Source organism: Akebia trifoliata, chromosome 9, assembly GCF_017979445.1.
Source record: "Akebia trifoliata isolate Shusen 1 chromosome 9, ASM1797944v1, whole genome shotgun sequence".
NCBI classification, from domain to species: domain Eukaryota; kingdom Viridiplantae; phylum Streptophyta; class Magnoliopsida; order Ranunculales; family Lardizabalaceae; genus Akebia; species Akebia trifoliata.
This window is the reverse complement of record NC_141383.1, coordinates 4,585,959-4,594,915: the sequence shown is the minus strand read 5'-3', so window position 1 is coordinate 4,594,915 and position 8,957 is coordinate 4,585,959. Positions and strand designations below refer to the sequence as shown.

Genomic DNA, 8,957 nt, shown 5'->3' with positions numbered 1-8,957 from the left:
TGAGATTGTCACTTTGGTTCAAATGAATTAGGTCATATCATTCGAAAAATTTGCCTATGGCCCTACCGCAACAAAAGATTACCTTATCGTAGGGAAGAGGCACGGGTTTCAGGTCGAAGAATTACCTTTGCAACATCTAGAAAGATAAAGTTGTGGGTCATATGTACATCTTAAATAACTAATGTCTCCGTGTTCGTCCTCTTATTATTTTACTCTACAGATTCTATGACCCATGGAAAATGACTCTTGAAAACAAATGATCTAAATACTAAATATCTCAAAGATACTTATTGTGAGGAAATATCCTGATCATTAGGATTGTGTGTTTTTTCAAGAGTCATTTTCCATGAATCAACAGAACCCAGGCCTTTAAGTTACAATTCACATTTCCTAACTTGTAAAATGTATAACTCCAAACCATAGTCTTGGTCCTTGGTTCCTCTAAACAATATTCTGAAAATTATTTCTAACGATTATTTTCTTTAACGACAATTTTTTTTATTTTAAATTTTATATAGAAATTATTTAGGACATTTAGATTTTCTTATATTTGTAATCTCCATTATAAATTTCAAAAAATAATTTAGTCATTCTAGAGTTATTTATTTATTTATTAAAATAGGCATAAAAAAGATTTGTGAATTGGAGTTGTATGTAAATAGAGAAAAGTTTCAATACGATTGGTAGAAATTATTTACTGACAACTTTTTGTTGTTGTTGGTATTTGTGTAGAAATTATTTAGGACTTTTTTATTTTTTCGATTTATAATCTTCATTGATATTTCAAAAAAGAATTTAGTCATTCTAGACTTTTTTTTTTTTTTTTCACAAATCAGATTTGTATGTATATAGAGAAAAGTTTGAATATGATTGGTTAGCACGCCATCTGCTTTGCGATAATAGAGTTTCGTAAGATTGTAAGAAATCCCTCATTCGAACAATATATATTTTTTAACTGATAAAAAAAATGTGATTCTTTCTCATTAGAACTTTAAAATTGCTATTCAAAATAGTGAATTATATCTTGAATGATGCTGAAGTGACCTTAGGCTGAGGTTCTCAAGTGTAAAAACATCTATGATTCCTAACTAGTTTAACGTTAGTGCGATATGGGGTTCCAACTTGAGGTCACTCCTGCACGACTTGTATCTTTATATATGTTCACGTGCAACACACGTGCACTTCCCTAATCAAGTAAAAAAGGCTAACATTTAGTGTCGTTTAAAGGACATTATAGTTATTTAAATATAATCTGAAATGCAAAAACTGTTGCTCACTACATGCCCCACAACTTCTACAAAATTCTTCTAAATTCGGAAAAATATTTCTCAACCATATGCATCTTGGGCTGTAAAATGTGGGTTTGTACTCCTGTCATGCCTAAATTGATTATGCCCAAACTTTCCCTAATGGCCCCTGTCGGGCTCTAATTGATTTTTGGGTTCTATAAAAAAAATTAAATTTATGTATCTTCTAAAATCATTTGAAGTTATATATCCAAATAGGGATCCAATCTCTACTCTAAATAAAAATGAATTAAAGATGAAACTAAATTATTTATTCGTAATCTTTTGAAAATTAGGATTAATGATGTATTCTTCAAGAAAATCAAACTTTTGAGAATAAAAAAACAGAAAATTAGGGTATGGCAGACCATTTATTTGTTGTTGAAATTGTATAATATGTGAAAAATGAATGGAGGTTCACGTAGATAAAAGGTAAAAATTAAAGAAGTCACGTTCACTTTATATTTTAGTTTTAATTTAAGTACATTTACTTCAAGATTTATTTAATTAGACTATGACTTTCACTATAAATATTATAAATTTACTAATCGGGTACCTGAATGAGACCCGTTTCTTATCGGGTTTGTAAGATAGCTACTCAGAACCAGATCCAAAAATGATCGGGTCCATAATGGTGGACTGAAAATTGACTAATCGGTTTCAAGTGCATCGGCTAATTAATTGGGTGCCCATTGACACCCTTACTCCAACACAGGAAAATTGAAAGATGTTATTGTTAGTTTGAGCTTTGTGAGTGCTTTGATACCATAGTTTTAAAACACAACTCCACTCGAAAGTCAATCAAGTCAAATAAAAAAAGTTAGGAGTCAAGTTGGTCAAGTCAAAGTAAAATATTTAATGATTTAATGTGCCTTGTCCTTTGATTTTTCTCCTCAAGATCAGTCATTTTAAGATTTATTATTCCTCTTAAATCTTAAGATCTAGGGTGAATTACCATTTCGTAAGTTGAATTTGACGAAATTCCGATTTTGGCTCACTATTCATTTTAAATCCCAAAACATGAACAACAATCTCGCCTATTTATCAAGTGACAATTTTGCCGGTTTAAAGTGACAATCTCGCCAAAAGTAACTAACCTACGAGATAGTCACTTTAAACCGACGAGATTGTAACGTGAAGATGATATTTTTAGTAGAAAAATCAAAAGGATTTTCTTTAAGAGGTTGAAATCAATTGTTTGAAACTTGGAGATGAGAAGAGTTTGAACATGGTGGATAGGATTTTCATATCAAATATTAGGAAAAAGGGATTTGGGGAAATGGAAATTCTACTCCACAAAAATGTTTAAAATCATGGTCATGACCATACTCATGTTCCGAATTCCCATTAACTGGGAAAAAATAAACATAGTAAAATTTGAAAAATAAAAATTCATAATCTTTATTATTATAATGAGAGAAGGTGGAGTAGGAGTGGTTAGACACTAAAATTTAGATTCCAAAAAAAGTCCTACCTTAACACTTAAATTTTATATGATTAAAAGGTCATTTTTTTCAAAATTCAAAAAATTGAAATAGTACATCGTTAGCCTTGAAAATCAAGTTGGTTAGTTTCCAAAATTATAAAAATATACCTTTTTACTATGTAATCTTCAAACCATCCTTAAGTTACATTTTAAATTACAAATAAGTCCTTTCTGGTCAACACATGTTGCACATGCCACCTTTCAGTAATATATAAATTCTAAAATCATTTTAAACAAATTATCTTCCAATTAGTTCACTATTATTTTGTTTTTATTTTAAAATTTTCTGAATTTAAAATGGGTACTTATATTTGATGATCAATGCATACCACTCTGGAGGTTTCATGATCATCATGAAAAGATTAGTTCCCTACTCGATTCTCCACATAAAACTTCTCTTTTGTACCCATAAATACTCTTCTCTCGCTAACACCCATTTCAACCCAAACCTCTCTCCACTTTCACAAAAACAAACCTTCTCCTCCCTCTTACAACATTGCTCTTCACACCCCAACCAACTCAAGCAAATCCATGCACTTCTCCTCACAACTGGTCTCTATTAAAAACAGCCTCATAACCCAACTTCTCTCATCTCTTATTCTATTAGGTAAACCAAGACCTTTCTTATGGAACACTCTGATTAAAGAATACGTAAAAAATGATCTCTTCGATGATTCTACGGCTCTTTATGGACAAATGCACCATCTCGGTGTTCGTCCTGATAAGTTCACATTCCCATTTGTGCTTAAGGCGTGTACTGATATATGGTTAGGAGCAGAAATTAATGTCATGTTATTAAATTCGGTCTCGATTTTGATCCTAGAGCGAGGACTGAATTGATGATAATGTACGTAAAGTTTGGCGAATTGGGTTCTGCATATTATTTATTTAGAAGTATGATTGAGAGAGATTTGGTGGCTTGGAATGCTTTGATATCGGTTATGTGCAAAATGGGCATGCTTATAGGGCTCTCAACTTGTTTCATCAAATGGATTTAATGGGAATTAAGCCTGACTCGGTGACTTTCGTGAGTGTTCTCTCAGCTTGTGCTCATTTGGGGTGTTTGGAAATTGGGAAAAAGATTGATTGGATTGTTGTCGAGGAGGAGCTTAATAGAAATTTATTCATCAACAATGCACGATTAGATATGTATGCAAAATGTGGGAGTATTAATGTAGCTAGAAATCTGTTTGACGAGATGCCTCAGAGGAATGTTATTTCGTGGAGTACTATTATAGGAGGTTACACGGTAAATGGTGATAGTGAGAATGCATTGGCTCTTTTCTCTCGAATGCAAGATCAGGGCATACAACCAAATTATGTCACATTTCTTGGGGTTCTTTCTGCTTGTAGCCATGCTGGTTTAGTAAACGAAGGCAGGAATTATTTTGAGTACATGGTTCGGTCCAATAATGGAAATATCCGTCTGAGAATTGAACACTATGCATGCATGGTTGATCTCTTAGGACGGTCAGGACATCTTGAGGAGGCCTACAAGTTAATAAAAACTATGCCAATGGACCCGGACTCGGGAGTCTGGGGAGCCCTATTGGGTGCTTGTACGGTTCATGGGAATATTGAATTGGGTCAACGAATTGCAGACATTCTCTTTGATTTAACTCCTGATATTGGTTCTTATCACGTTTTGTTATCGAACATTTATGCAGCAATGGGAAGGTGGGATGATGTTGAGAGAGTGAGGCAGAAGATGAGAAAGAGAGGTGTGAAGAAAGTAGGTGGGTACAGCTCTGTAGCATCTAATGGTGAGATTCATGTGTTCTATGGGGGAGACAGATCACACCCACAAACTTCAACTATATACAATGTGTTGGAGGAGTTGATTAAGCTGGTTAGAGATATCGGCTATGTACCTAAGACCAGCTCCGTGCTTCATGATTTGGAAATGGAGGAGAAAGAGGTCAGTCTTGGCACTCATAGTGAGAAGCTCGCCATTGCATTTGGCCTTATCAATGTGAGGGACAAGGTTCCCATAAGGGTGATGAAGAACTTGAGGATTTGTGACGACTGCCATAATTTCTCCAAATTTGCTTCAAGAATTATGAAAAGAGAGATTGTTATGAGAGATAAGAATCGTTTCCACAATTTTAAAGATGGTGTTTGCTCGTGCAATGATTTTTGGTGATTACATGATAAAGAGTTGATTCTTCTTCGATGTAACATGGCCTATTTGCAAGGTAGAGATTGCAAGAACTGCAATAATGTTACGAGAGAGGTGGTTTGAGGGGAATCCATCCAAGTTTATAATGTCACAGATAGTGATCTTTTAACTTCAACATTACTAATCGAGTTTACTTTCGAGATAATCTAAGCAAGAATGGCAATCTGATTGAAAGAGATGGATACTTGCTGGGTGTATTTGGCAATTCAAGTTGAGTCGGAGTCAAATTGGATCTTGCATTGGGTTGATATTTCATCAACGTTGCTTTGATAAATATCTTGAATCTATGCGGGATTGTTGGGGTATTTAGAGTTGATCCCATCCCTGAATGGGACAATGTCCCCAAATATTTATTTTATTAGGATTTTTTATATAATGAAAAGTACATTTTTTTATATATAATCTAGGCCGTCGGTTATAAATCAGATCTGGGTTTAAACCTCATCTAAACTTGGGTTTGGGAGTCACCACCATTCAAAGAGTTTAAGGTGTGGATGGTAACCATAAAAACAGTTTTGAAAATCAATTTTCCAAGGAGTTGGCGACTCAAATCTGGTCTACCCTTAGAGGTTCGGGTAATGAAGTTTGGTTGTGAGATAAGGAAGGTGTTAAGACACCTCATCTCAATAATCAAGTTGATGGTTACCATCCATTAGCCAAAGGTGAAAACTAAGAGACTGTTTTTTAAAGAGAGTTTTTAAGTTAGAATGCAAGAGATGAATGTATGCAAAAGTATCTAAAATGTGTCCATAAGGGACATTTTTTTGTATGCTTTGAGTTTCAAGTGCTAATCCATGAAGATATCTTTCTTAGATTTTTTGCATTTTAAGACAAAGAGGTGTGGTGTGTGCAGAAGTGTGTGCATGCAAGGGTTCCTCAAGGAATTTATTATGGTTTTATAAAGGAGAGATTAGCTCTTATGAAGGAATTATTTTCTTCCTTCTTAGCCATTGAAAGTGCTTACACTACATGGATGCAAGTAAGTCAAAAGAACATTGGAAAGTAAATATTCCCTATAGAATTTATAATGAACTTAAAAAAGAGAAGATTACCTCAAATGGAGGAATTACTCTCTTTTTCATTAGTCATGAAAAGTAATTACACTACTTGCTTAAAATTTAAATGAACTAGTAAGTAAAGAAATGAAGACAATTACAAGAAACTTAAAGTCCCAAATAGACTTATAGTTGGTAAAGATCCCCCACAAAGGGGATTAACTTTTAACCCATGCTAGCCAAAGGAAGAAAAAGAAATCTATACTACATTGCTTAAGGTAAAATTGAACTTTAAAAGCAAAGAGCTTAGAGTGAGAGAGGTAGAAGAGGTAGAACTAGGATTGAGGGTACAAGTAGTAAAAAACGATAAAATTAAATGTTCTCCCCACCTTGATCTTATTTCCTTCTTTCTTTCCTTCTTTCTTTTTTCTTATTTTTCTTCTTGTTCTAAGCTTCTAAAATGTATAAGAGAGTAATTGAACAAATTTTTTGGGCTTTTAAAAGGTTTCAAGGAAAAAAAATTTGATAGAATTTTGGGACTCAAACTTCTCTCCTCCTTTGCCTTGAAGAGGTTCTCTATTTGTAGGTCTTTGAAAGACCCTTGGGGATATAAAAATTCCATGAGTTCATCTTATTTTCAACAAAATATCAATATATGACATTGTTTACCCTCCATCAAAATATCATTGATTGTCTTTTGCATCTCTTTTAGTCTTGCCAATCATGATGATCAGAGGATATAAGTGTTAAAATACACAAGATTCTATAAAATTCTATGAGAGGGGCAAAGATATCCAAGCCCTTTGAAAGTGATCAAATCTCAATGAAAATAAGAGCAATGATGTGTAGTTAACACAAAAGAGTGGGGGCTTTGTAATCAATTGATGGTTCACTAACAAAATTGATTTTATCAAAAATCCAATTTGGCCTGCTCAAACCACCAGTTCATTCCAATTTTCAAAATAATGTTTATAGATGTTGTTTGAAATTTCCTTGAATTTTTTCAAACATTTGAAAAATTCACTGTATAAAAGACCAGTCAATTAAACTACGTCTATTCTAGACGAAGAAGTGATTTAAGAATGCTTTTTTGTAGTATCGTGCACCACCTTTCATTTGGGGATTAAATTGGCTGATTTCGATTTCAAAGAACTGGGTTGGAAGCTCAAGTTATCCCTTTGAAACAATAAAGAGCTGTCTAGTCTAATAGGAACTCATACAACACATGTGAAGTTCCTCCCTACTATCTGTGTGTATCATTAGTATATGTTAGGTAGGAGATCTCAAAAAAATCCACTTGAACCATTTGATCCCGAGATCACAAGATTTCACCCACTTCAATGGATTAGAAGAAAATTTGATTTCTCACCTATCCCTCAAACACCCGTGATGATTCAACCAAATGCCCCACCTCAAATTGTTTAAGAAGATCAAGAAACTCTAAATGAGTTGTTCGTCTCTACTACAGTCACTCTCCCTTCATGTATTACTTTGCCAACAACTAATGTCGCACAATTTGAAATTAGGGCAGTTACTATCAACATGCTTCCTAAGTTTCATGCTTTCGAGAGCGAACAATCCCACAACTATCTTAACAAATTTCTGACATTGTGTCAAACTTTTCGAAATGGTTACCTCGATGAAGAAAATGTCAAGTTGAGGTTGTTCCCTTTATCTTTGGAAGATCATACTACAACATGGTTAAATTTTTTGACTTCTAACTCGATCATTACATTGGACTAGCTATTAAAAAAATTCATGGCTAAGTTCTTTCTAATAACAAAAATGGAACAATTCAAAACTGCCATTAGGAACTTCATAGGCAGACCTGATGAAGAATTTTTCCAAACCTGAGAAAGATTTAATAACCTACTTATAAAATGCCTATATCATGGGATTGATAAAGTCCAATTGGTCAATTTCTTCTATCGTGGTCTCACTATATCTCAACGTATCCTTTTGGAGTTTATGCATAAAGGAACATTCATGAATTAGACTCCGAATCAATCTTACAGGTTCCTCATAAAATTTGTTGAAAATGCTAGAAACTAGAGCATAAATTTAGGAGACTTTGACAGAGGTGACTTGAGAGCCAATAAACAAGGCATGTATGAAATCAAAAGTGATCCTGATATCAAAAATGTAAAAACTAGTTTGGTTAGCACTATGCAAAACTTGAACAAGAAGTTTGATGCTTTCAATATTAAAATTACCAACAAGAGGCTAACCCAATATACAAGCCACCACAGAGATACCTTCCACATGTCTCCTATGCGAAAGTTTCGACCACCCCATCGAGAGTTGTCCTAGTCTACCCATATTCAAGACAGAACAAGCCAATGTTATTGGGTCATATAACACTTTTAGGAAATCCAATCCCAACTCTTACTGTTACATATACCATCCAGACAATAGGTTTCACCTAAATTTTTCCTATCATCAGAATGAACCTAAAGAGTTAAGCTGCAATAGACAACCTCAGTCCAATGCGAACCTATCTTTGGTTCTGTAATCATCTTCTTCTTCACCTCATACTTCTTATCAAAGGGCGATTGTCATCAACCCTATGACCAACTATTCTCCCTCAGTTGACAAACAAACTCTCCATTAAAGTCAATAATGGCAGAGATGTTAAAGCAACAACAACAAATGTAACAAATCATGCAGAAACAATTATAGACCAACCAGAGCCAAAATAGAGATAAATCAAGTTAATGCGCAAGCAATTAACAAACTTGAGGTTCAATTGGGTCAAATAGCCTTGTCTCTAGAGGAGAGACATAAAGGGCAATTTTCAAGCCAAACCGTGCTCCACCTAAAAGGTATTGCTCTAAAAGGACAATATGAAATAATGAGTTAACCTGGTCCTTCTAATGACTTTGTACAAGTAATTCACACACTATGTTCTGGTATACTAATGGATAACCAGGTGCATATGCCCAATGAGGTCCCAATACAAGAGCAAAATCAAAGTGCACCCCTCATAGAAGAAGATGATCAACAAAAAGAAA

General features: G+C 34.1%; 1 pseudogene; it reads left to right on the top strand.

Moving 5' to 3' along the window:
- Positions 1-3,024: 3,024 nt before the first annotated feature.
- Positions 3,025-5,742, top strand: LOC147394160 (pentatricopeptide repeat-containing protein At2g01510, mitochondrial pseudogene; annotated as a pseudogene).
- The last annotated feature ends 3,215 nt before the right edge of the window (positions 5,743-8,957 follow it).